At 42.3% G+C, this 25,403-nt stretch overlaps 1 protein-coding gene and 1 long non-coding RNA gene across 2 annotated transcripts in view; one reads left to right on the top strand and one right to left on the bottom strand.

The window, feature by feature from the left end:
* Positions 1-25,403, bottom strand: part of LOC111956639 (actin-binding protein IPP) — a 390,618-nt gene that overhangs the window by 82,860 nt on the left and 282,355 nt on the right. The gene's annotated exons all lie outside the window — the stretch shown is intronic.
* Positions 2,566-24,795, top strand: LOC111956703 (uncharacterized). The gene is made up of 3 exons (XR_002876308.3): positions 2,566-2,616; positions 16,738-16,850; positions 23,828-24,795. It is a non-coding gene; the product is annotated as an uncharacterized lncRNA (long non-coding RNA).

The raw sequence follows: 25,403 nt of genomic DNA, 5'->3' as shown, positions 1-25,403 counted from the left end.
CCCCAGCGTTCTGGTATGAAGTCACATCAGAAAACTCACATAGGAGAGAGTCCAGTGTCGTAGTACGTGATACCCGCATACCCATGGTATCCACACACAAGTTTAATGTTGTCTCATACCAGATGGAACAAATAGGTCATAATTGCATAGTAACACTTTCTATGTGAAAAATACACTACGGAAGTTTTTAGAAATTTTGACAAGCTCTTCCTCCTTTTTTATTTAACTAGGCAAGTCAGTTGGGCTGTCGTTTCTGAGATACTGGATCCAGCGCGCCTGGCACAGATGATCATACCACGCTCAAAGTCGCTTCGGTCACTCGTTTTGGCCATTCTAACATTCAATCAAGTAGTAACTTATTTTACCTTTATTTAACTAGGCAAGTCAGTTAAGAACAAATTAACTGAATGCCTCCTGTCTGCCTGCTTTATATAGCAAGTCACTGTCTTTAGGAGCGATCCATTTTTTGTCAACGCGGTGGTGTACCTTTAAACTGGCCTGTGAGTGTATAATGAAATTAAGTTTACATGACACTGGTTTCCCAGCTGTGTGTCATACAAGTTATATCCATTTTCCTTTAGTAAATACCATACCACCGTTTCAGAATGGTTTCATTAGGTTGTGTGGAGAATCGAAATGACAATATTTGATCATATATAAACTGAGTTATGAATGGTTGAAGAAAGTGTCTTGTATTTTACCTTAGTGCATTGTGCATTTAAATGCATATACAGTGCCTCAAAGACAGTATTCATACCCCTTGACTTACACATTTTGTGTTAGTCTGAATTCAAAATTGATATTTGTTCTCACTCATCTACACACTTTACCCCACGATGACAGAGTGAAAACATGTTTTTAGAAATGTTTGTTGATTTCTTGAAAATGCTTTACAGAAATATCTCATTTACATAAGTATTCACATACCTGAGTCAGCTTTGGCAACGATTACAGCTGTGAGTCTTTCTGGGTAAATTCCTAAGAGCTGTACAATATATGCAGATTATTCTTTTAAAAATTCTTCAAGGTTGTCGAGTTGGTTGTTGATCATTGATCATAGATTTTCAAGCCAATTTAAGTCGAAATTGTAACTAGGCCACTCAGGAACATTCAATATCGTCTTTGTAAGCAACTCCGGTGTATATTTGGCCTTGTGTTTTAGGTGTTTTGTCCTGCTGAAAGGTGAACTTGTCTCCCAGTGTCTGTTGGAAAGCAGACAACCAGGATTTACTCTAGGATTTTGCCAGTGCTTAGCTCTATTTTAATTTTATCCTAAAAAAAACAACTATTCCTTGCCGATGACAAGCATACCCATAACATGCAGCCACCACCATGCTTGAAAATATGAAGAGTGGTACTCAGTGATGTGTTGGATTTTCCCCAAACATAATGCTTTGTATTCAGGACAAAGTTAATTTCTTTGCAGTTTTACTTTACTGCCTTATTGCAAACAGGATGCATATTTTGGAATATTTTATTTTCTGTACAAGCTTCCTTCTTTTCACTCTGTAATTTGTGTTAGTATTGTGAAGTAACTACAATGTTATTGATCAATTCTGTAACTGTTTTAAAGTCACCATTGGCCTCATGGTGAAATCCCTGAGCGGTTTCCTTCCTCTTCAGCAACTGAGTTAGGAAGGACACCTATATCTTTGTAGTGACTGGGGGGTGTATTGTTACACCATCCAAAGTATAATTAATAACTTCACCATGCTCAGAGTGTTATTCAATGTCCTGTTTTTTTTTTACCCATCTACTAATAGGTGCCCTTCTTTGCGAGGCATTGGAAAACCTCCCTGGTCTTTGTGGTTGAAACTCACTGCTCGTCTAGGAACCTTACAGATAATTGTATGTATTGGGTACAGAGATGAGCTAGGCATTCAAAAATCATGTTAAACACTAGTTCATTCAACTTATTATGTGACTTGTTAAGCAAATGTTTACTCCTGAACTTATTTAGGCTTGCCATAACAAAGGAGTTGAATACTTATTGACTCAATACATAAAACAAAACAAAACATAATTCCACTTTGACATTATTGGGTATGTGTATAGGCCAGTGACAAAAATATCAATTTTAAATTCAAGCTTTAACGCAACAAAATGTAGAAAATGAATACTTTCTGAAGCCACTCTAGCATTTATAACCATGTGAGCCACTTGCACTGCACTCTCCCGTACATGTAGCTATATCTATTTACTTAAAATAGAAGACATTTTACTATCAACATTTGTATATTTTTTTGTCAATAGATATGGTTGCTTACATGCAGACTAGACTACCCCAACTGGCCGCAAGATGGCGGTATTATTCATTTTACGTTGTTGATAAGATCACAAACGACGTAAAAGGAATAATACAACGAAAGATTTTTATAACTAAACCAAGATAGAACACCACTTGTCGTTTCCAACGGAAACAAATTAGTCATAGTGGGCAGAACAAGCAAGGAGGTGGGCAGAGCCAAGCATGCGCTAGTGATATCCTATTGGCACGTTTTAGAATGCGTCTGCATATTTCCGTTAGGGAACGCCCACTCTGAAGTGCGCATGTGCAATAACTCAATACCCTTTGCGCTCCTAAACAGCGCGATTTTTTACAACTTTTGCAGAAAGGTAAAGTCTATAAAAGTTAGTCCACTCTGTTGATAACGTTCTATTTTTGTGAACAGAAAACTGCATTGAGATCAAATGTTTAATCGATTAGAACATTTGCAGAATGTTGGCAAAATGTATCTCATTCTATCTTCTCCCAGTTGGCTTCCTCTCCCTACCATATTTGGTAGTGAGTGGAAACGCCAACCGGATGCTTCACATTTATACATCCAGTGAAATATCTCTCATTGTTCTATCTGTGATACCGCTGTCTTGCGACTGGTTGGGCTAGAATACGCTTTAGTCCCGCAGGTGCTATTTTTAAACGAAAGCGAGGTTGACGTGGGAAACCACCGGAAGTTGCTAGTCAAAACAATGGCGTGGACTAGTTTAAAACTGTTCAAATCGAATTTTATTTGTCACATGCGCCAAATACAACAGGTGTAGTAGACCTTACAGTGAAATGCATACTTACAAGCCCTTAACCAACAAAGCAGTTAAAACAAAAAAGAAGATATGACATAATTAATCAGCAACAATATAACTGCAGCATATACAGAGGGTTCCGTTACAGAGTCAATGTGCGGGGTCACCGGTTAGTCAAGGTAATATGTACATGTAGGTAGAAGTAAAGTGACTATGCATGGATAATAAACAGAGTAGCAGCAGCGTAAAAATGGGGGTGTGGACAATGCAAATAGTATGGGTAGCCATTTGATTAACTGTTCAAGAGTCTTATGGCTTGGGCATAAAATCTGTTAAGAAGCCTTTTTGACCTAGACTTGGCGCTCTGGTACCGCTTGCCGTGCGGTAGCAGAGAGAACAATCTATGACCAGGGTGGCTGGAGTCTTGACACCGCCTGGTATAGAGGTCCTGGGTGGCAAGAAGCTTGGCCCCAGTGATGTACTGGGCCGTACGCACTACCCTCTGTAGTGCCTTGCGGTCGGAGACAGAGCAGTTGGCATACCAGGTCGTGATGCAACCAGTCAGGATGCTCTCGATGGTGCAGCTGTATAATTTTTTGAGGATCTGAAGACCATGCCAAATCTTTTCAGTCTCCTGAGGGTGAACAGGTGGGGTTGTGCCCTCTTCACGACTGTCTTGGTGTGTTTAGACCATGACAGTTTGTTGGTGATGTGGACACCAAGGAATTTGAGGCTCTCAACCTGCTCCACTACAGCCCCGTCGATGATAATGGGGTCATGTTCGGTCCTCCTTTTTCTGTAGTCCACAATCATCTCCTTTGTCTTGATCACGTTGAGGGAGAGTTTATTATCATCATTGTCGGTGATCAGGCCTGTTGTGTTGTTGTCGTGGCAAACTTGATAGTGTTGGAGTTGTGCCTGGCCATGTAGTCATGGGTGAACATGGAGTACAGGTGGTGACTAAGCACGCACCCCTGAAGGGCCCCTGTGTTGAGGATCAGTGTGGCAGATGTGTTGTTACCTACCCTTACCACCTGGGGGCGGCCCGTCAGGAAGTCCAGGATCCAGTTGCAGAGGAAGGTGTTTAGTCCCAGGGTCCTTAGCTTACTGATGAGCTTCGTGGGCATTATGGTGTTGAACATTGAGCTGTAGTCAATGAACAGCATTCTCACATAGGTGTTCCTTTTGTCCAGGTGGGAAAGGGCAGTGTGGAATGCAATAGAGATTGCATCATCTGTGGATCTGTAGGGGTGGTATGCAAATTGGAGTGGGTCTAGGGTTTCTGGGATAATGGTGTTGATGTGAGCCATGACCAGCCTTTCAAAGCATTTCATGGCTACAGACGTGAGTGCTACAGGTCGTAGTCATTTAGGCATGGTACCTTAGTGTTCTTGGGCACAGGGACTATGGTGGTCTGCTTGAAACATGTTGATATTACAGACTCAGACAGGGAGAGGTTGAAAATGTCAGTGAAGACACTTGCCAGTTGGTCAGCGCATNAAATTGGAGTGGGTCTAGGGTTTCTGGGATAATGGTGTTGATGTGAGCCATGACCAGCCTTTCAAAGCACTTCATGGCTACAGATGTGAGTGCTACAGGTCGGTAGTCATTTAGGCAGGTTACCTTGGTGTTCTTAGGCACAGGGACTATGGTGGTCTGCTTGAAACATGTTGGTATTACAGACTCAGTCAGGGACAGGTTGAAAATATCAGTGAAGACACTTGCCAGTTGGTCAGTGCATGCTTGGAGTACACGTCTTGGTAATCCGTCTGGCCCTGCGACCTTGTGAATGTTGACCTGTTTAAAGGTCTTAAATCGGCTACGGAGAGCGTGATCACACAGTCATCCAGAACAACTTATGCTCTCATACATCGACTTATATCGATAAATGGGCAGATGAAGACGACAGACTGCTCAAGGCAGTCCAACTGAAAGGTTACAGTAACTGGATCGAGGGTTACYTTCACGATGTACAAGGTAAGATTATGTATATGTGTTTTTTTTTGCAGCCAGTTTGTTGCTAGCTCGGTAGCTACTGTTAACAGTAGTTGGCTAACGTAATGTCGTACGTAGGCTGAAAATGGTGTAAAATTGCCATTTTAACAAGTCTTATTTGACAATATTACTGAATGTTTTCAGCTATTGCTACATCCAACCTTTGTAGCTAAGTAGTTAGCTAATGTTCCCTGTTTTGTTGTGGCTGTGCTTACCATCTTTGTTTAAGACTCAAGTATGGTTTCACAGTCAGGAGTGAGTGAGGCAGGTGTAGGGTGCATTCGTAAATTCCCTCAGGCTATCTACTCCGATTTCAGAGCACTCTCGTCTGAGTGTGCCAGAGTGCAGAATAGCGGATTTATTTATGAACGTTCAACACCCATTGAATATGGCCGGTGTCAGTAAACGTTGGCAAAAAAAGTATAATTCAATTATTGCTAGAAGCCCAGTTAGTCATCAACGCTCTGGATAACATGAAAACAGCCTAACCAGCTCTGCTAGGGCGAGTAAAATCAAATCTAATCACATTTTATTGGTCACATACACATGGTTAGCAGATGTCATTGCAAGTGTAGCGAAATGCTTGTGCTTCTAGTTCCGACAGTGCAGTAATATCTAACAGTAATCTAACAATTCCACAACAACTACCTAATACACACAAATCTAAGTAAAGGGATGGAATAAGAATATATACATATAAATATATGGATGAGCGATGACCGAGCGGCATAGGCAAGACGCAATAGATGGTATAAAATACATTATATACAGTTGAAGTCGGAAGTTTACATACACTTAGGTTGGAGTCATTAAAACTCGTTTTTCAACCACTCCACAAATTTCTTGTTAACAAACTGTAGTTTTGGCAAGTCGGTTAGGACATCTACTTTGTGCATGACACAAGTAATTTTTCCAACAATTGTTAACAATCAGATTATTTCACTTATAATTCACTGTATCACACATTTAGTGGGTCAGAAGTTTACATACACTAAGTTGACTGTGCCTTAAACAGCTTGGAAAATTCCAGAAAATTATATCATGTCTTTAGAAGCTTCTGATAGGCTAATTGACATCATTTGAGTCAATTGGAGGTGTACCTGTGGATGTATTTCAAGTCCTACCTTCAAACTCGTGCCTCTTTGCTTGACAACATGGGAAAATCAAAAGAAATCAGCCAAGACCTCAGAAAAACAATTGTACTCCACAAGTCTGGTTCATCCTTGGGAGCAATTTCCAAACGCCTGAAGGTACCACGTTCATCTGTACAACAATAGTATGCAAGTATAAACACCATGGGACCACGCAGCCATCATACCGCTCAGGATGGAGACGCGTTCGGTCTCCTAGAGATGACTGTACTTTGGTGCGAAAAGTGCAAATCAATCCCAGAACAACAGCAAAGGACCTTGTGAAGATGCTGGAGGAAACAGGTACAAAAGTATCTATATCCACAGTAAAACGAGTCCTATATCGACAACCTGAAAGGCCGCTCAGCAAGGAAGAAGCCACTACTCCAAAACCACCATAAAAAAACCAGACTACGATTTGCAACTGCACGTGGGGACAAAGATCGTACTTTTTGGAGAAATATCCTCTGGTCTGATGAAACAAAAATAGAACTGTTTGGCCATAATGACCATCGTTATGTTTGGAGGAAAGAGGAGGAGGCTTGCAAGCCGACGAACACCATCCCACCCATGAAGCACTGGGGTGGCAGCATCATGTTGTGGGAGTGCTTTGCTGCAGGAGGGACTGGTGCACTTCACAAAATAGATGGCATCATGAGGATGGAAAGTTATGTGTATATATTGAAACAACATCTCAAGACATCAGTCAGGAAGTTAAAGCTTGGTCGCAAATGGGTCTTCCAAATGGACAATGACCCCAAGCATACTTCCAAAGTTGTGGCAAAATGTCTTAAGGACAACAAAGTCAAGGTATTGGAGTGGCCATCACAAAGCTCTGACTTCAAGCCTATAGAAAATTTGTGGGCAGAACTGAAAAAGCGTGTGAGAGCAAGGAGGCCTACAAATCTAACTCAGTTACACCAGCTCTGTCAGGAGGAATGTGCCAAAATTCACCCAACTTACTGTGGGAAGCTTGTGGAAGGCTACCCGAAATGTTTGACCCAAGTTAAACAATTTAAAGGCAATGTTACCAAATACTAATTGAGTGTATGTAAACTTCTGACCCACTGGGAATGTGATGAAAGAAATAAAAGCTGACATAAATAATTCTCTCTACTATTATTCTGACATTTCACATTCTTAAAATAAAGTGGTGATCCTAAATGACCTAAGACGGAATTTATTAGAATTAAATGTCAGAATTGTGAAAAACAGTTTAAATGTATTTGGCTAAGGTGTATGTAAACTTCTGACTTCAACTGTACATATGAGATAAGTAATGCAAGATATGTAAACATTATTAAAGTGACTAAAATGGTCAGTGAGGTGTTCTCTCATTTGTGTCTGGAAGTAGCTAGCAAGTTAGCCAACATTAGCCATTAGCTTGGGTGCTTGACTGAGTTTGTGAGGTGTGCGCTCTGAACACTCCGAACAGCCAAACGCTCTGAATTTACAAACTGACAACCCTCTGAATTTACGGACGCCAAGAGTGCACTCTGGCACTCCAGATTGAATTTACGAACACACCCTACGGGTGAGGTCAGTGTCATTTTGCTCAATGCGAAATAATGATCCGTACATAATTCATGTAGTTTGCTGGTCAGTTAGGTAAATGGGGGTGTCAATTGAATATGTCAGTTTCTACATGCAAATTAGGATAAGATTACTTTAGAAAAAGCCGGATAATGAGCTTGGATGCAAGACTCGACTAGCAATTGTGGTGGTATGTGTTCTAGTCGTGTGCTAAAATGCCACGAACTGTGCGATCTGTGTGTCAAATGTACAACATTTTTTATTTGCATCCAGAATAATAAATTGTTAAAATAATTAATAGCCACTTTCTCTGAAATGACATCCCTTTATATTCAAGTTCAGCCTGTTTCAATTCGCAACATGATTTCAAATCTGCTTACTAAACACGCTGCTGAAATGCAAATGTTTATGGATTTAATTAGATTTAATAGACCAAATTGAATAATTTTGGCCCTACCAGAAGTTACAATAACAATACTTTGTAGTCTTTTTTAAATCACTGTTGAAAATCTGTAAATCTATGCAATAATCAAAGGTTTTGTTATTCATTTCAGGCAAGTACTCTGTTATGCATTGTTCTCCTTTTGGTTTCTCCTTTGTTTTAGCTTAAGTAAAAAAAGTTTTTTTTTAAAGACAATTTAACCTTTATTTAACTAGGCAAGTCAGTTAACAAATTATTATTTACAATGATGGCCTACCCCGGCCAAACCCGGGCCAATTGTGCGCTGCCCTATGGGACTCCCAATCACGGCCGGATGTGATACAGCCTAGATAAGTTCATGCATTACGGAATTGTATGGACAATCCATATCATTCTGTTCTTACTGTGAATTGAAATAAATATTAGGCCTACTTGTCTAACTCAAGTCTCTATTTTTGTCCCGCAGGTGGAGTTCTCCTCTGAAAGTCCATTCATCATGGAGACTAAATACAACTGCAAAGCTGGCCAGGGACAGTGCAACCATGCCATCTGTTTACTGTAAACCTTAGCTCATTACATTAAAATGTGCTACACCTCTGTTCCACCAACAGATCTCTAAACATCCTTGCCTCAAACATTCCCCCACATATGGCAGGCCTGAATTCCAAACCTGTAAAGACAGTTAAATTATCTAAAGTAAAGCCACCTTAGGAAAGACAATGCACCTGCCAACAAGGTCCAGAGGACTTGAGGGGATAAATAAGTGTGTTTACTTGATTCAGTGATTTACCTGACTTTGAAATCTGTTTATAATTCCAGTTACATGATTAAAAAATGGCTATAATTGAAGTTATCCTATGTTTGAAGCTTGAGCTTTTAAAGAATTGTGTTCATAATTGTTGTGAATTGATTGATGCTGGAGACCTGTATTTTGATAAGTCATTGTTTAGAGAGAAAAAAAATCTGGTAGAAATGCAATAGATTGATGTACTGTACATCACAGAATTTCAGGGTTCTCCCTTAAGTGTTAAAGTGGTGCTGTACATTACACAAATGTATAAGTTCTTACAATAAACAAGAATTCTTAATTCATGTGCATATAGTGAAGGTGGGTAGGGGCACAAGATAAATGTTCTATAAAACAGTGACCCTTGGAAAGTTGAGTACAGGACATACCAACAGCTGGTTAACTGAACCGGCGAGTGTCAACTCTAAGCCTGGCAATCGGCTTTCAGGGTGTCCGTCTGAACCTAGTGTAGAACATGATCGAACGGTATCCTTTCAGTTGAGCGTACGAGCTCTTTCGCCTCTCTAACGGAAGTTGATGCTGTTGCTATGCAACCTCTTGCTAGCTAGTTAGCACAACAAATTACTAGTTAGACCTTTTACGACTTTGGGTGTGCTCTTAAATTCAATCTGGAGTGCCAGAGTGCGCTCGTAAATTCAGAGTGTTGTCCGTTTGTAAATTCAGAGCGTTTCACTCTCGGAGCGCAGACACAAGACGTATGTGGCAGGGTCCACAGGCAATTACGGACCAAAAAAAAAAAAACTGACACCGACGTCTTGCATCCAAACAAACTAAACACCTTCTTTGACCGCTTTGAGGATAATACAGTGCCACCGACGCAGCTAGCTACCAAGGACTGCGCCCTCTCCTTCTCCGTGGCCTACGTGAGTAAGACATTTAAAGTGTTAACCCTCGCAGGGCTGCTGGCCCAGACGATATCCCTAGCCGCGTCCTCAGAGCATGCGCAGACCAACTGCCTGGTGTGTTTACGGACATATTCAATCGCTCCCTATCCCAGTCTGCTGTCCCCACATGCTTCAAGATGGGTACAGGAACAATGGTGGCCAAGACGGCAAAGATTACTGGGGCGGGAGGTAGCCTAGTAGTTAGAGCGTTGAACTAGTAACCGAAAGGTTGCAAGATCGAATCCCTGAGCTGACAAGGTAAAAATCTGTCGTTCTGCCCCTGAACAAGGCAGTTAACCCACTGTTCCTAGGCCATCATTGACAATAAGAATTTGTTCTTAACTGACTTTCCTAGTTAAATAAAGGGTTTAAAAAAAGACTATCGCCCCCTAGCAATCATTTCTGTCATCATGAAGTGTTTTGAGAGACTAGTCAAGGATCATATCACCTCCACCTTACCTGCCACCCTAGACTCACTTCAGTTTGCAAACAGGTCCACAGACGATGTAATCACAATCCCATCTGGACAATAGGAATAGAGTTTTCATCTATATTTTTCGGAGCTGTCTACATACCACCACAGACCAATGCTGGCACTAAAACCGTATCACTTCAGCAAACAGGAAAACGCTCATCCAAATGCTCATCCGGGGACTTTAATGCAGGGAAACTTAAATCAGTTTTACCTAATTTACATCAGCATGTTAAATGTGCAACCAGAGGGGAAAAAATTGTAGACCACCTTTACTCCACACAAAGAGACGTACAAAGCTCTCCAACGTCCTCCATTTAGCAAATCTGGACGGCGAGGGAGATAATTCTATCCTCCTGATTCCTGCTTACAAGTAAAAATTAAAGCAGGAATCACCAGTGACTCGGTCTATAAAAAAGTGGTCAGATGAAGCAGATGCTAAACTACAGGACTGCTTTGCAAGCACAGACACGATTCTTCCGATGGCATTGAGCAATATACCACATCAGTCACTGGCTTTAGCAGTAAGTGCATGGAGGACATCGTCCCCACAGTGACTGTACGTACATACCCCAACCAGAAGCCATGGATTACAGGCAACATTCGCACTGAGCTAAAGGGTAGAGCTGCCACTTTCAAGGAGCGGGACTCTAACCTGGAAGCTGATAAGAAATCCCGCTCTGCCCTCCGATGAACCATCAAACATGCAAAGCATCAATACAGGACTAAGATCGAATCGTTCTACAACGGCTCCGATGCTCGTCGGATTTGGCAGGGCTTGCAAACTATTACAGACTACAAAGGGCAACACAGTCGAGAGCTGCACAGTGACACGAGCCTACCAGACGAGTTAAATAACTTCTATGCTCGCTTCGAGGCAAGTAACACTGAAACATGCATGAGAGCATCAGCTGTTCCGGACGACTGTGTGATCACGCTCTCCGCAGCCGATGTGAGTAAGACCTTCAAACAGGTCAACATTCACAAGGCTGCAGGGCCAGGCGGATTACCAGGACGTGTACTCCGAGGATGCGCTGACCAACTGGCAAGTGTCTTCACTGACATTTTCAACCTCTCCCTGTCTGAGTCTGTAATATCAACATGTTTCAAGCAGACCACCATAGTCCCTGTGCCCAAGAACACTAAGGTACCATGCCTAAATGACTACGACCTGTAGCACTCACGTCTGTAGCCATGAAATGCTTTGAAAGGCTGGTCATGGCTCACATCAACACCATTATCCCAGAAACCCTAGACCCACTCCAATTTGCATACCACCCCTACAGATCCACAGATGATGCAATCTCTATTGCATTCCACACTGCCCTTTCCCACCTGGACAAAAGGAACACCTATGTGAGAATGCTGTTCATTGACTACAGCTCAATGTTCAACACCATAATGCCCACGAAGCTCATCAGTAAGCTAAGGACCCTGGGACTAAACACCTTCCTCTGCAACTGGATCCTGGACTTCCTGACGGGCCACCCCAGGTGGTAAGGGTAGGTACCAAGACATCCGCCACGCTGATCCTCAACACGGGGGCCCCTCAGGGATGCGTGCCAAGCCCCCTCCTGTACTCCCTGTTCACTCATGACTTCACGGCCAGGCATGACTCCAACACCATCATTAAGATTGCTGATGACACAACAGTGTCTGATCACCGACAACGATGAGGCAGCCTATAGGGAGGAGGTCAGAGACCTGACCGTGTGGTGCAAGGACAACAACCTCTCCCTCAACGTGAGGACAAAGGAGATGATTGTGGACTATAAGAAAAGGAGGACCGAGCACGCCCCCATTCTCATCGATGGGGCTGTAGTGGAGCAGGTTGAGAGCTTCAAGTTCCTTGGCGTCCACAGAACCAACAAACTAACATGGTCCAAGCACTCCAAGACAGTCATGGTGTAACTGAGTCAGGTTTGTAAGCTTCCTTGCTCGCACACGCTTTTTCAGTTCTGCCCACAAATTTTCTATGGGACTGAGGTCAGGGATTTGTGATGGCCACTCCAATACCTTGACTTTGTTGTCCTTAAGACATTTTTCCACAACTTTGGAAGTATGCTTGGGTTCATTGTCCATTTGGAAGACCCATTTGTGACCAAGCTTTAACTTCTTTACTGTCTTGAGATGTTGCTTCAATATATCCACATAATTTTCCTGCCTCATGATGCCATCTATTTTGTGAAGTGCACCAGTCCCTCCTGCAGCAAAGCACCCCCACAGCARGATGCTGCCACCCCCATGCTTCACGGTTGGGATGGTGTTCTTCGGCTTGCAAGCCTCCCCCTTTTTCCTCCAAACATAACGATGGCCAAACAGTTCTATTTTTGCTTCATCAGACCAGAGGACATTTCTCCAAAAAGTACGATCTTTGTGCCCATGTGCAGTTGCAAACCATAGTCTGGCTTTTTTATGGTGGTTTTGGAGTAGTGGCTTCTTCCTTGCTGAGAGGCCTTTCAGGTAATGTCGATATAGGACTCGTTTTACTGTGGATATAGATACTTTTGTACCTGTTTCCTCCAGCATCTTCACCAAGGTCCTTTGCTGTTGTCCTGGAATTGATTTGAACTTTTCGCACCAAAGTACGTTCATCTCTAGGAGACAGAATGTCTCCTTCCTGAGCGGTATGACGGCTGCGTGGTCCCATGGTGTACTTGCGTACTATTGTTTGTACAGATGAACGTGGTTCCTTCAGGCGTTTGGAAATTGCTCCCAAGGAATAACCAGACCTGCGGAGGTCTACAATTGTTTTTCTGAGGTCTTGGCTGATTTCGTTTGATTTTCCCATGATGTCAAGCAAAGAGGCACTGAGTTTGAAGGTACGCCTTGAAATACATCCACAGGTACACCTCCAATTGACTCAAATGGTGTCAATTAGCCTATCAGAAGCTTCTAAAGCCATTTTCTGGACTTTTCCAAGCTGTTTAAAGGCACAGTCAACTTAGTGTATGTAAACTTCTGTCCCACTGGAATTGTGAAACAATTGTTGGCAAAATGACTTGTGTCATGCACAAAGTAGATGTCCTAACCGACTTGCCAAAACTATAGTTTGTTACCAAGAAATTTGTGGAGTGGTTGAAAAACGATGACTCCATGATGACTTAATGACTCCAACCTAAGTGTATGTAAACTTCCGACCTCAACTGTATGTACATGCCTTTAAAAACCTAAGAGAAGGACCTCAATGTAAATCAGCTATAATGCATGTAGTATGCAATAGTTACTTGAAATATATAAATTAAGTTTAATTTTATGTTCACATGAAACTAGTTTATTGTCCTTTGTTCCCCAGCTGTGTGTCAAACAAGTAAGTTATTTCCCTTTTCTATCCTTTAATAAATACCATACCACATTTTCAGAATGATTTCATTAGGTTGTGTGGATGAGAATGGAGGTGACAATATTTGATCATATATAAACAATGAATTTGTATGAATGGTTGAAAACCGACCCACTGGAATTGTGATACAGTGAAATATAAGTTAAATAATCTGTCTGTAAACAATTGGTGGAAAAATTACTTGTGTCATGCAAAATAGATGTCCTAACCGACTTGCCAAAACTATAGTTTGTTAACAAGAAATTTGTGGAGTGGTTGAAAAACAAGTTTTAATTACTCCAACCTAAGTGTATGTAAACTTCGGACTTCAACTGTATATATTCATATTTTCTTATTCCTTTATTCCCTCATCCCTTTAGATGTTTGTATTAGGTAATTGTTGTGGAATTTTTWGATTACTTGTTAGATATTACGGCACTGTCGGAACTAGAAGCTCAAGCATTTCGCTACACTCGCATTAACATCTGCTAACCATGTGTATGTGACCAATAACATTTGATTTGAACGATCAGGCCAAGAAGTACGGTTGATTTGAGCGTTCTGACCTTACAACGGCAGTCAATCACCCAAGCTAACGTTGGTTCGCTTGCTAGCTACTTTCAGACACAACTGAGACCACTCTGACCATTTTACTCGCCCTAGCAGAGCTGGTTAGGCTGTTTTCATGTTATCCAGAGCGTTGGTGACTGTAATTGTGCTGCTGGCAACAATTTAATTACGCTTTTTTGCCGATGTTTACTGACACCAGCCATATTCAACGGGTGTTGAGTGCTCGTAAATTCATTATTCTGTGCTCTGGTACACTCAGACTAGAGTACTCTGAAATCGGAGTAGATAGTCAAAGCTAATTTACGAAAGCACCCGAATGTCCATTGAGAACGCACGACTATACCATTTAGCTAAGCTAAGAATTACGAGAATAATCAAGTCAATAAACGTTGGGTCGTTAGATAGCCTATAGTTAATATACTGGCAAGTTTGAAGTATAACTTCTAACGTTAGGTAGCTAACTAATATACCGGTACATACTGCTGTAATGATATGCTATGTGGTTCGTAAGGACAGCGTAGCTAACAAATTGTCAGCCAACATAACGTGTAAGGTAACTTATTTGAAAAGTCATTACTTTATTACATTGCTCAACATTTTCTTAACATTTGTCATAATTAGTTAAAGCAATGAATTTGTATCCTCTCTCGTTGTAGTTCGGCTAAATATTTACCGCCATTTTCTTCTTCTTCGGTGGGGTTTATTGGCGGTTGGCATCCAACGTTATGGTGCATTACCGCCACCTACTGTACTGGAGTGTGGGCCAGAGACAGGGAGAAACTAAATCCTACCTGCCAGCCCCGTTGCTCTTAAAAAATATAAAATATTTGAGACTATATCTAATGACGTTCTACTCAATATACTCTTTAGACTAATTTTCTGTATCCCCTTCTCCCTCATACTAGATCTCTTCCTCTCTCTTTCCCTCCAATAATGTCCACACTGTATCAATACATGCTCCACGGTCTCTGTTTCTTGGCAATACTCACATTTTCCTGTTGGAAGCTTTCCTATCACAAGTAAGGTCTTATTCAACTGGCTGTGTCCCACCCTTACTCTTGTAAATATAGCCTCCTCTCTCCTGTCCCTTCCTGCCGTTCTCCCCTCGCCAACTTTCCTCGGTACTTTAAATAAATGCCTGCCCTTAGTATCTCTATTCCACTGCTCCTGCCATTTCTCCACCATCCCTGTCCATATCATGCTTTTTGCCTCTGCCTTGCTCATTGAAACTACCACATCAACATCCCCACTACTTAGTGCTTGTTTAGCCAGTACATCAACTGCCTTGTTCCCCTCCACTCCCACATGAGCTGGGACCCATGTAAATATTATCTGTATACCCATTTGTTTACTCCTGCCATGAGTTTGTAGCACCTTATAAAGCAGGTCTTGTCTGCTACGTGATATAAAGGACTGGAGACTCCTTAGCACTGCACATTAATCGGAGCAATTAACTAATCTTTCTGGCTTAACTTCCTCCACCCACTGCAAAGCCAACAGTATGGCCATCATCTCCACCATATATACAGCCAGATGATCTGTAATACGTTTCTGATAAACATATAAATCATATGAATTTCTATTATAAGGTCATGGTAAGATAATGACTAAATTATTTATATGTTAAAGGTAATGTTAAGATAATGACTAAAAGTATTCTACCCTGTCACTGTATAATGGAGTGAAATGTATTTGAATCATAAGACTAGAATTGTTATGATTGTGTGTGCATAGGACAAGTTAAGACTTACCATTTAGAAGTATAGGCGAGACAGTGTGTGCCTAAGAAAATACCGAGAACAATTCAACTGTGTTTGACCCGAACTGGCTAGAACTCTGAGAAACTTATGATAGGACAGGGAGTACTTCTCAAGGTTTCTCTAATCTCGGGGGAATGGAACTGTCGGCTGGGTAGTGATAAACAGTGGTGAGAACTCTGGAGAAGGATACAACTCACCTACTGTTCGTGTGTATGTATGTGCGTAGGATATCTACTGTTTGTGTGGAAGTATGTGCGTAACTAAGGAGCAAGGTATAAAATGGATGTCTTTCTATAATGGACTTCAGAGTGCTCTCGTGAATAAACATTTTGACTATTGTAAGCTGGGAACTCTGTCTGTTTCATTTAAACCAGAACCTTACCAACTCTGGGTTGCAGACTGAGTAGATTAATTTAAGTTTATGAACATTGATAACGAAATTCTCATAACAGTTTCCTGACTCTCACCCCACATTCCTGCACTACAAATGCTGACCCAGTACGTCCTGTCCTTGGATCTTTTGAACCATCTGTGTATATGGCCACAAAATTCTGATACACAGTATCCAGACATCTCTTAAACAAATCGGATGGATCAACACCATCCCTATCTTTCCCTAGTCTCTCCAATACTTCTAGATCTACTAATAGAGGTGGGAGTAGCCATGGTGGATTCACAGGGATAGCTACCGTTGGACGAAACTATCATATACTGTACTCTTTACCAACTTCTGCCTACAATTGTATTACTAAAGGAGCATTTTAATACTTTAACAAAGAGTGTGTGTTTCCATTACTAATATATGTTTGATAATTATATAGACCTGATCATCTGTTGAAGAAATTGACCAACACTTTGGCGAGCTTGCCAGGAGTGAGTGACCACTTCGCTGGACTGACCATTGATCCACGTGCAAACGCTACAAAATTATAAGGTAAGCAGATGCCTGTTATAGCTAAAGTCTGTAATTTACTATAGCACATGGTGGTTAATGAGTCATTCTGGCAAGTAAATGGCGCCTCGCTGTTACATTTATAAGAACCTACATCTCTTTGTAATAATGGAATAATTGAAAGTGTTAAATTATTGTTACACAACCCAGGAAGCACAGACCACCTAGGTGGAAATAGGATATATATTCCTGCATACCACCCTGCATACCACTGCTGGCTTGCTTCTGAAGCTAAGCAGGGTTGGTCCTGGTCAGTCCCTGGATGGGAGACCAGGTGCTGCTGGAAGTGGTGTTGGAGGGCCAGTAGGAGGCACTCTTTCCTCTGGTCTAAACAAAGATCCCAATGCCCCAGGGCAGTGATTGGGGACACTGCTCTGTGTAGGGTGCCGTCTTTCGGATGGGATGTTAAACGGGTGTCCTGACTCTCCGAGGTCATTAAAGATCCCATGGCACTTATCGTAAGAGTAGGGGTGTTAACCCCGGTGTCCTGGCTAAATTCCCAATCTGGCCCTCAACCATCACGGTCACCTAATAATCCCCAGTTTACAATTGGCTCATTCATCCCCCTCCTCTCCCCTGTAACTATTCCCCAGGTCGTTGCTGCAAATGAGAACGTGTTCTCAGTCAACTTACCTGGTAAAATAATGGTAAAATAAAAAAAATAATAAAAAAAAAATGTTTATGATTATGAGACTTGGTGATGGGGCACAAATTCTAAGTATGAAACGGCGATTGTTGATAGAATTGAGAGTTGTTGAAATATTTTCTGATAACTGAATTTGTAATAGTTCTGTTTATGTTTTCTGTGTGATATGACTGGATGGTGGGACATTAAATCAGGAGTTAGTTATAAACAATATAATACCCGTGTATTTGACTTAACTGAGTGGACATTCGGATCAGATGCTCAAAGAGGGCATAAACCTTTAAGCATACACCATTGCTGTATTAGGGAATACACCTGCCCGTGTGTTACTGACCCACGCTATTTTAATTTTAAAATAAATAGTTTTGAAATAATAGTTTCTCCCTTGGAAGGAGAAGATTATCACAGAGATACCAGGATTGTTGTGGTTGTTACACCAAAGTTCATACCAGTTATAAATCATCTTGAACCCTTTACAATTTCATGGTTGCTCCATAGAGAACGTTTATTTTACACCACCCATACATTACATGGTATTCAGTTATCATTTACTTATCACCCTGCTTTAAGTAAACTTATGTGAGTTAAGGGATAGACTATACAAATATAGGGTTATTTTGCATTCATTTATCTGTATTCACATTACATGTAGAGCCTAATTTTAAAAAATTATATATTTTTTTACATTTTTGGGATATGGCAGACGGGAGCTCAGAGTTGCCTGGGGGACCAGTCGCTATGAAACCCACCTCCCCTCTACAGTCTTTAGTTGGAAAATACCCCACTATGGGAAAGACTTAGCCTGGGTTTTCAAGAAATGCAATGATTGGACCAAAGTAGTCTCTGAATATAGATGGCCTACGGATGGGTCATTTAATAAAACCAAGTATCAACATGTACAGAATATCATGAAGAGAAGACAGGAAAATAAGACCAAGGGAAAAAAATAAAATCCACCCTGTTTTCTGTGACTGCTTTAGCCATGTTGAAAACTGAAGGTAACCTATTCTGGACTCAACAGAAGGCTACCTGCTTAAAGAAACAGTTAACAAAGATCAAAGACCCTGCCTCCGTCAAGACAGAGAAGTTTCCTCTAGAATGCAGCGCTCCACCATATGCATAAATTTGTAGGAATCTATCCATTACTCCCGAACAAACTACTGGCTCCAGGTGTTTGTTCTGCAGGGTCTGAGAGAGACAAAGTCCCGAGCCAAGGAGGGGAGTCGGAAGTTACCAGGAAGGTTGTCTTCAGGAGAGACTTTTCTTCTGAGTACGAAGACGCAGGGACCTGTTTCCATGTCAGACCAAGGCGATGACTCTTCGCCACCACCAGGTAGAATATATCAAGAACTTGGAGAAATATGGAATGATGCCAAGACACAATCAACACCTCTCTACCCTAGAGTTACCATGGCAAAGGACCTCATGGCAGCTCAAGAAAAGGTGCACAGAGAAATGGATAACGCTGTTGAGGTTATCAGACGAGGTCATAATGATAAAGAGCAAAGTCTAAGTGGTAATCACACAGTAAAGGAAGAGAAGATAAGACGAGAGAGAGCGGAAAGTGAAGAAAGAGCGAGAAGTGAACAATACATAAGACAGTGGGAAGAAAAGAAGAGAGAGGAGAGAGAACGTGAACAATTGAAAGAACARGAAAGTGGAGCTGAAGATGAAGAAGATAGGTCTCGCAAGAGTCACAAGGACTCCCGAGCGTGTGCCAGCGCCCAACAGAACATAAAACAACAACTAGATCAATCGAGGGAGACATTGAGGCCCCTATCAACCATGTTTGAAAATGAGGTGACAACATTACAGGGTTGATTTAAAAAACATACAGCCCCAAACATCAGAGAGACTGGAGATGAAATGGACTGAATGGATGAAGACACAGCCAGGTGAAGATTACTGTCCCATGGGAACGTATCCCCTGGTAATAAAGACTTCTGGTACAGGACAACCGTGCATGATTACAAACCATGGAGTTTTGGGGACTTGGACACAGCAGCAAAACAATTGCCCTGCATCACTGCAGAGCCTGGAAAAATATGAAGACTGAAGAAAAAGTAAGGAAGACTGGACTTGACACACAGCTTGAAAAAGCCCAACTGGCCGAACTGGACGCAGGAAAAACCAACAATCTCATGGTAGCCGTTGCCCCTGCTACTCAGTTCCCTCCTCAACCATATGGGAACCCACAACCATACCTACCCACACAGACAACCGCTGGTATGCTGGTACTGCGGTGTGGCAGGCCATACGAGAAACATGTGCCCTCACCAACCACAGCAGAAGCAGCCACACTGGCAGCAGAGGGAAAGGTCAATGCAGAGGGAATGCTGGCAGGGGGAACTTGGTGGAAGACCAGCCTACACTGGACAGCCTCAACCTGCTTTTTCTCAGACTCAACCAATGAATGGTCAACAATATGGATGGCCCCACCAGCCTCCTGCGACAAACCAGGCGTGGTTCCCACCGCAGAATAATCAACAATAGGGATGCCCTGACCCCCTTCTCCAGTGTCACCAGTTCATATTTCCGTATGGTACCAAAGAAACAATCATTACAGCCTCACCTTACAATTCAACGATGCTCTGTTGTTAACCCAGCACAACTGCATGTGTCTCTGGAGGACGGAGAACCACACTACTGTCCTGATCAAGTATAACGCGATTCCAAGGCCCGACCTAACCTTTATGAAGAACCTCTGAGCTCCCTGATGTAACTCTCTTTGTTGATGGCTCTGCCTTTATTGATTCGGAGACTGGTAGGAAACATGCAGGGTTTGGTACAGTCTCACTGGATAGGTCATTGTTGATTGAACAGCCCTTGCCTGAACATTGCTCAGCACAACAAGCTGAGCTTCTAGCACTTACTAAAGCATGTAATTAGGTAGTGATTTGAATGTTAACATTTATTCTGACTCTGCATACTACATTGGCGTTTGCCTGTCTTGGATAGGTGTTTGGAAAGGTTGGGACTTTGTTAACGCGTCTGGTACCCCTATTAAACACCGTTTACAGATAGCTTCAAGCAGGGCTTCTATGTTGCTTCCTGCCAAGTTAGCTATTCTTAAGGTCCGTGCCCACACAGGTAACACTGACAGTGTTAGTTTGGGTAATGCAGCTGCTGATGCTGCTGCTAAGAATGCTGCTTCCCGTTGCCATACTCATGCTGTTTTGCTTGCCTCTCCGTGTACGTCTGAAATCACTGATCTGGACCAACACCAGGCTAAGGATGCACTTAATCACCCTTTGTGGGAGTCTATAGGTTGCTTTAGGGGCCCTGATGGCCTATGGAGACAATCACACTCTGGCAAACCAGTTCAGCCTCTGCCTCTCGTCTCCTCTGTGTGTCGCCTGGCCCACGGGGTGGGTCACGCGCCAAGGGGGAGATGGTAAGACTAATATCTGACACCTGGTTTTGTCCAAATATGATTGAAATTTGCAAAACACACGTGTATAAATGTACTACATGCATGCAATACAACATTGGTAAGGGCAGGGAAATTTCCAGCGCCGGCCAGCCTGTACACCCATTTAGCTATGGATTTCATAGACATGGCTGAACGAAAGGAAGGAGATTTTATTTTATTTTTTATTTCACCTTTATTTAACCAGGTAGGCTAGTTGAGAACAAGTTCTCATTTACAACTGCGACCTGGCCAAGATAAAGRATAGCAGTGTGAACAGACAACAACACAGAGTTACACATGGAGTAAACAATAAACAAGTCAATAACACAGTAGGAAAAAAAACAAAATGAGTCTATATACAGTGGGGCAAAAAAGTATTTAGCTCAGCCACCAATTGTGCCAAGTCTCCCATAAAAAGATGAGAGAGGCCTGTAATTTCATCATAGTACACTTCAACTATGACAGACAAAATGAGAAAAAAAAATCCAGAAAATCACATTGTAGGATTTTTAATATATTTTTTAGCAAATTATGGTGGAAAATAAGATTTGGTCACCTACAAACAAGCAAGATTTCTGGCTCTCACAGAACTGTAACTTCTTTCTTTAAGAGGCTCCTCTGTCCTCCACTCGTTACCTGTATTAATGGCACCCGGTTGAACATTGTATCAGTATAAAAGACACCTGTCCACAACCTCAAACAGTCACACTCCAAACTCCACTATGGCCAAGACCAAAGAGCTGTCAAAGGACAACAGAAACAAATTGTAAGCACGCCTGCAACAGCTGAGACTGAATCTGCAATAGGTAAGCAGCTTGGTTTGACAGAAATCAACTGTGGAGCAATCTATTAGGAAATGGACAGACATACAGGACCCACTGATAATCTGCCTCGCTGGGCTCAAGCGAAGATTCACTCCCTGTGGGCTCAAATGATCCAGTCGGGTGATGGAAAAATCCTCAGAAACCCGTGTCAAAGATCCACAAGAGGCTGATGAAAATCGGACCGGCGTAGATGAACTTGAGCCTGCAGACGAGCTGGGACAACAGTACATAGCAAAGCCTACATCCAGTCTAACACATACACGCATGTCGCCATGCGCATGACTCAAAATTCCTGCAGTGCCCAAGTACGTGTCCCACCTGCTTGAAGCCCAGTCCACACTGTCCAGGCCCGTGCTGAGTTTTGCTAAGAGAGCACTGTTGAGTAGATGCACCAGAAGCAAGTATTGCGGCAAAATGTCATATGGTCAGATGAAACCAAAATAGAACTTTTTTGGTAAAACTCAAACTCGTCGTGTTTGGAAGAAAAAGAATGCTGAGATCCAAAGAACACCATACCTACTGTGAAGCATGGGGGTGACACAACATCTGTCTGGGGCTGTTTTTCTGCAAAGGACCAGGACAATCGATCCGTGTGAAGGAAAGAATGAATGGGCCATGTATCGTGAGATTTTGAGTGAAAACCTCCTCCTCCATCAGCAAGGGCATTGAAGATGCAAACATGGCTGGGTCTTTCAGCATGACAATGATCCCAAACACACCGCGCCCGGGCAACGAACGGAAGTGGCTTCGTAAGAAGCATTTCAGGTCCTGGAGTGGCCTAGCCAGTCTCCAGATCTCAACCCAATAGAAAATCTTTGGAGGGAGTTGAAAGTTCAGTGTGCCCAGCAACAGCCCCAAAACATCACTGCTCTAGAGGAGAATCTGCATGGAGGAATGGGCCAAAAATACCAGCAACAGTGTGTGAAAACCTTGTGAAGACTTACAGAAAACGTTTGACCTCTGTCATTGCGCAACAAAGGGTATAATAACAGGTATTGATAAACTTTTGTTTATTGACCAAATACTTATTTCCACCATAATTTGCAAATAAATTCATTAAAATCCTACAATTGATTTTCTGGATTTTTTTCTCATTTGTCTTGTCATAGTTGAAGCGTGTACCTATGACGAAAATACAGGCCTCTTTCTCATCTTAAGTGGGAGAACTTGCACAATTGGTGGCTGACTAATACTTTTTTGCCCCACTGCTCACTTGTGTGTGCAAAAGGCATAGGATAGGCAATTAAATAGGCCATAGGAGCGAATAATTACAATTTAGCAGATTAACACTGGAGTGATCCATGAGCAAGTAGAGATATGGCGTGTGCCAAACAGCAAAGTAAATTAAATAAAAACAGTAAGGGGGTGAGGTAGGTACAATTGGTGGGCTGTTTACAGATGGACTATGTACAGCTTGCAGCCATCGGTATGCTGCTCAGATAGCAGATGTTAAAGTTGGTGAGGGAAATAAATTCTCCAACTTCAGCTGATTTTTTTGCAACTTCGTTTCCAGTCAACAGTAGCAGATCAGATACTTGCCTCGGTCAATCATTGGAACCGCTGGCTTACGCAAAGTGGGTTTGTTTGAAAGCATTTCCGAACCCGTGAGTCCAATAACAGTTAGCGAAACTTCTGGTAAGGCGAAGATATCCTTTCGATTCTTTAATATTCCGGAAGGTTCCTCTCCACAGACACATGACTCAACCAGCTTTCACACGCGGCAGATGGGGTTTTGCGCCACGGGTGGTCTGCCCAATTGGGGATAGATCAGAAGTTTGTTTGTATCTACCACCCACAAAGTAATGGGATTAATGATAGGGCTAATCAAACCTTAAAAGGGGGGCTTGCCAAAGCATGATATTCCACAGGGAGTAGAGTGTCTAGAGTGTCTCCCCTTAGTCTTGATGAAAATGCGCAATAGCATAAACCGCGGAACAGGGCTTAGCCCACATGAGCTCTTAACTGGACATCCAATGAACGTTCCTTTACACAGACCAATGACTCCAAAACTGACTGACCTGACTGCACTGGATGATGATTTGAGCAAATATATGAAGGAACTAACCCATGCTGTTAGGTCTTTGTATTCCCAATACAGGAAGTCCCAGGAAGTTCCAGAACAGGGTGACCCAGACAGCCTACCTGTTGACGTTGGAGAATGGATCAAGCTGAAGGTCCACAAAAGGAAGTGGAACCACCCCAGATGGACAGGTCCATACCAGGTCATCGCAGCAACACCCACAGCACTGAAGGTCCAGGAGCGTCAGGGGTGGCACCACCTATCGCACTGCCAGAAGATGTCACAACCATCATAACAGATAAGAGTACACACACACCCAGACCCTTATTTCTATCCTCAATCTCCTGAGGATTGCTTGCAATCTAATGCACCTTTTATGGATGATTCTTATAATCACTATGCTTGAGTTACTTTGCTTTTGTTGAGGCCTGGTGGCCTCAAAGGGGGGAATGAAGGGGTTAAACCAATGCCTCATACCTTTAAAGGGTTAATAAATTGTGTTATGATAAACTGTAAGGTCTCCTCTTTAGGAGACCTCTCTGTGTGTGTGTTAACACCTGTTTTGAGTGTTGTGCCCTTCAGACACCATCAGAAGGCGGAAACCGCCTACGTTCATACTCCTCCTGTCTGGGCCCCACCTGGCTACCTTACGTTCTGAGAATACGACTGGTTTCCTGAGAACACAAGGCTGCCGCAGACCTGATGAAAACAGCCACCTGTCAGAAGATGCTTGGACTAATTCACCTTGTTATGACCCTATACTTGTGATGAAAGGTCAAGTTTCGGTCAAACCCACTTCTGAGCTTTTAATTGCTGACAAGATGGTTGCTGCTGTCAGGGGGGGTTGGATTTATTAAAATGTTGTTGCCAGGGAAACTCACGCAAGGAGGACTGGGAGAGGCTATATGAGTTACAGGATGTCTTAGACACCTTGCAGAACCTGGGGAGAGCTATCATATACTGTACTATGTACCAACTTCTACTGACAATTGTATTACTAAAGGAGAATTTTAATACTTAAACAAAGAGTCTGTGTTTCCTTTCCATTACTAATGTAAACTCAACAAAAAAAGAAACGTTCAAAGATAATTCATAAAAATCCAAATAACTTCACAGATCTTCATTGTAAATGGTTTAAACACAGTTTCCCATGCTTGTTCAATGAACCAGAAACAATTAATAAACATGCACCTGTGGAACGGTCGTTAAGACACTAACAAACTTACAGACGGTAAGCAATTGTCACGACTTCCGCCGAAGTCGGTCCGTCTTCTTGTTCGGGCGGCGTTCGGTGGTCGACGACACCGGCCATCTAGCCATCGCGGTCCACTTTTCATTTTCCATTTGTTTTGTCCTTGTCTTACACACCTGGTTTCATTCCCACAATTATTTGTTCATTATTTAACCTTCTGTTACCCCATGTTTGTTTGTGTGTGATTGTTGGTTTGTAATACGGTCCGTTATTGTGGGCACAAATTATTGTGTTGTATTTYTGAATATTTGAGTAAATTACGTTTACGTTTATTACTCATCTGCGTGAACGTACCTTAGGCATGCTGCAAGGAGGCATGAGGACTGCACATGTTGCCAGGGAAATAAATTGCCATGTCCATAGTGTGAGACGCCTAAAACA

The sequence above is a fragment of the Salvelinus sp. IW2-2015 genome, linkage group LG32 (genome assembly GCF_002910315.2).
Source record: "Salvelinus sp. IW2-2015 linkage group LG32, ASM291031v2, whole genome shotgun sequence".
Classification (NCBI taxonomy): domain Eukaryota; kingdom Metazoa; phylum Chordata; class Actinopteri; order Salmoniformes; family Salmonidae; genus Salvelinus; species Salvelinus sp. IW2-2015.
The sequence above is the reverse complement of the archived record's forward strand: the minus strand, read 5'-3'. Positions and strand labels throughout refer to the sequence as shown.